At 34.2% G+C, this 4,003-nt stretch overlaps 1 long non-coding RNA gene across 1 annotated transcript; it reads right to left on the bottom strand.

Moving 5' to 3' along the window:
• Positions 1–2,319: 2,319 nt before the first annotated feature.
• On the bottom strand, positions 2,320–3,115 carry LOC126828462 (uncharacterized). Its single transcript, XR_007683093.2, has 3 exons — positions 3,027–3,115; positions 2,750–2,815; positions 2,320–2,446 (listed from the first exon to the last, which is right to left on the bottom strand). It is a non-coding gene; the product is annotated as an uncharacterized LOC126828462 (long non-coding RNA).
• Positions 3,116–4,003: the final 888 nt, after the last annotated feature.

Below are 4,003 nucleotides of genomic sequence, written 5' to 3'. Positions count from 1 at the left end.
TAAAAATCAGATGATCCAATATCAAAATTGTCAAAACTTAGACAATGTTATCGCGCATGCGTATGAAGATATATGAAATTTTATTTTTTTAATCGAGAGACCTTGTACCCGTTTACTAACAACCACAAAAATAATTCATGGGACCCCGCGGCAGTGGAGATATCGGGGCATAAAGTTGGGTACTTTATAGGGTTCGATTTATACCCTTCAGGAATAACCAAATGGCACCCCTCAGTGGAAAGATAGATTTTTCTTTTTTCATTTTTTTGAAACATTACTACTTAGCCTAATATATCAAATCATCATTTGTTTCATAAGTACTCATTTACAACCTGAAAAACAGCAGCTAACATTGCCTAAAATTGACGAAAAAATGAGCAAAAAGCCCCCAAAAACACCTGTTTGCCGTATCTCAGCTATGGTCAATTTCTGAGATGGGCAGTTTTGGCTATCGAGTAGTCTCATGGGCATGACCAAATCCTGTGAATATGAATGGAATCGGCCGACCCCTCACCTTCCCGATTTCTGCATGGTTTTCTCGTGGACTGGCACTTAATACAACAATGGTTTCACTAATCACTAGATTAAATACAAAAATCACCGATCAATACAGATACAGATTAAAGAATTTCGGCTTGGTTTCACTAATCAACAAAAGGTAAGTAGCGGTGTTTTGGCGATCAATTATCGTAAATAACCTAAACTTACCCATCAAAATACAGATTAAATGCAATAATTGCTGATCAGTTAAATAAAACAATAATATTGGTTTTACTTCAAGTTAATTACGTATGGTCTGTATAGGATAAATAAACACAAAAGGCAAGTATTAATTTCTTTATTATTGTGATGGGCGCCGATCAGTTATAAATAAAACAAAACACAAAAGGCAAGTAATATTGGTTTTACTTCAAGTTCAATTGCGTATGGTCTGTATGGGATAAATAAAACACAACTAACAATGTTTAATTTCTTTATTATTGTGAATGGTCTGTTTTTAGCCTCACCTAAAACGAAAGAAAAAACAGTTATTACAAATATATACATAGAATTTTTCAGATTTTTTTAAGTTCGAAACGTCACCAGTCCGAGTCCGAAAAGTCGTCTGATAGAGTCCGAAAAGTCGCCGAGTAGGTCTGAAAAGTCGCCTGAGTCCGATACGACGTTTGTGTTGAGTCCGAAATGACGCGGGACCGAAATGACGTGCTACCCCTTTCATAACATGTCCAGGGGCACTTTACAAAGTGACAATGTAATCATAAATAAACAAAAAGATTATGAACATGTTAATGATTGTATACAGAGTCAGTTAAAAGCCTGATTAAATAAATGAGTTTTAAGTTGTTTTTTTAAAAGAATATAGAGATGTACAACATCTTAAACTAAATGGTAGATTATTCCATAAAACAGGTGCTTGATAACTAAAAGAGTTGATAATAGTTTTTATTCAAAAATTTCATTGGTTATGTCACGAGTGGCTCCTGAAAATTAACTAAACAACTTACTACAAAAACAATTTGAGTAATCAAAGGCTCCAAACTTAGCGGAATAATTTTTTGTAAAATTCAGAATTTTTTTTATTCTCTCTATCGCCCGCTCTACTTTTAGAGAGTTCAAAACATCTCTAATATTGAACCCCCTATCTGCCATAATAACGTCACCTGGCACTAGATGATCCAAGAACCCTGATTTTAAAACAATGTCAATGTCTGATATAGATCCTTCAAACGTATCGCTAACAAACATAATGGCACCGTTTGGTGCAATGGCAATTAAAACTTTATACGTTGTGTGGGCTTTATAACTAGAATATAGATTACCCTGCCTATGAAAATTTCCTGGTCTCTGTGAAAAAAACTCTGTACAATCAATAATACACCGTATGTTCTTGTACTTTTTAAATGACAAGGGAATGTGTTCTTTGATTTGTTGTCTGGTTGCAAACATGTGCTCCTTGAGTGGGGTGAATTGTTTGTATAGAAACTGTATCCAGGTTAAGACTATACTAGATACCGTTGATGGGCTCACAGAAAATCTGAAGGCTAAATCCTTAGCAAGAAATCCTTGTCGCAGACGCATCAATGTCATTAACAGGGCATTCTTAGGTGATACGAGGTATTTAGATGTATCTCCAGATCCACGGTTCCAGTACTGCAAATGACATGCAGCTGGTTCTTAAAATGACCACAATTGCACAAACTGTAGCCATACCAAACCAGTATAAAACTTGCACTTTTCATCATTATTTTCAATTTGTTCTATACTAAATTTTGGCCTCCATTTGCTTAATTTTAAAACCGGTCTCCAAAAGTTCCACCTTGGAGATCAAAAGTTTATTCTCGTTTTCCAGAATTTTGTTCTGAAGACGTATACCAATATCCACTGACAATTCAGTTTCTGTTTGACATGCCACTCCACTGGCTTCTGTGACTTTGCTCATATCACTCTGTAAATATAACAAAGATTCTGTTTTAAAATGTACGTACATAGGCCTACTACAATGTATTTATTTTTTTAAATCTATAAATGTGAGAAGTAAATTAGTTAAATCCATTATTACCGAAACTAATTTAAACCATTACACAATTTATGAAAATTAATTTTTAAACAATGTATTTGTATATATTTTCTTGAGATTGATTTATTTAAGCTCTGGCTTGTTTTTAGATCTTATACCTATGTTGTTGTATCTTAATTAATAAATGGCGCTGGAAAAATGCCTCACACCGAAACAGATTGTTATTTTTACCTGTGTAAATTCATTCTCAATACAAGTTCTTTTCCTCTCCTTCCTCTCCATATTATCACCATCAGCCTGAAAAAATAAAATAAATAATACTGATGAATTATTCCCATAATTGTATTTCAGCTTCATAAATGCATGTAAAATGCATCACTTGTTTCACATGTTATTGGTGGTATTAAAATAAATAAATGGTATAGTAGTACACTGTAGTATAAATTACAATATTAAACAATGACTGAATGAGTATAACTTATAGTATAAGGCTTTAAAGGCGACTTACCTTGGCCGAACCGCTCAATGATAAAAGAATTGATGCAAGTTCTTGTGTATCTGTCTCAGTATCTTGGATAACATTATTTAGTGACTCTGAATCTTGGATGGTGTTATCTATATTATTCATTGGTAAAGGTGAAAGAACCAATCGTCTCTTCACTCTTCTTCTTGGTTTTTTCTCTAACTTTTCAACCTGAATAACAACAGTTTAAAAAAATTAAATTTCACATAAAGTATTTAATGTGATGGTATAAACTGGTGCCATAATTATTATCATTAGAATTGATTTAGGCCCACGTTACAACAGTCAACACGTTTAACGAGAAGCAAAAAAACAACAAAAAAACTTACATCATATTTTGTTGCAGTGGCTGGCACTGGGTCAGGGTGGTCTTCAGTTGGTCCTTTTCCTCCAACAAAATGAATACTGCATATATATGTATCTTTATTGACCTTGCACTCGTCGAATTTCTTTCTGCTACACGCTTTTACCCAACGGCTGCATGCATTTTTCCGGATCTTTTTTACTATGAGGCAAACGAATAAAAAATACATTCTGCATAGAAGGGCGATCGGGATATTGCGAATCACTGTTGCACGTGCCGTAACAACAATGTTTAGTAGCCCCTTTATAGATCTTTTCGACAACTGTTTCCATTATTGCGGTGAACCTAAAAATGTGTTTCTTTGTGCTTTAAACTGGCATTGTTTGTCCGAAACAACATGACGCCACGCGTAGTGACTTGTGGGTAAATGATGTCATAATCTATTTTTAGCACCGCAAACCCGTCCTATTAGTTTGCCCAGTGTCATCTAGAAAACTTAAGGCGTTTGTTTTTGTGTGAAATATTTAATTTCTGTCTCCCAATTTTAGAAACTATGTTCAGATTTAGAATCTGAGTATAGTGTCTAAAATTCTCGAATGAATTGCATATTTGTTGAATATCGTCCATTCTTCGGTATTGCCAACGTCCGTTGGGAAAA

The sequence above is a fragment of the Patella vulgata genome, chromosome 7, assembly GCF_932274485.2.
Source record: "Patella vulgata chromosome 7, xgPatVulg1.2, whole genome shotgun sequence".
Classification (NCBI taxonomy): Eukaryota; Metazoa; Mollusca; class Gastropoda; family Patellidae; genus Patella; species Patella vulgata.
The sequence above is the reverse complement of the archived record's forward strand: the minus strand, read 5'-3'. Positions and strand labels throughout refer to the sequence as shown.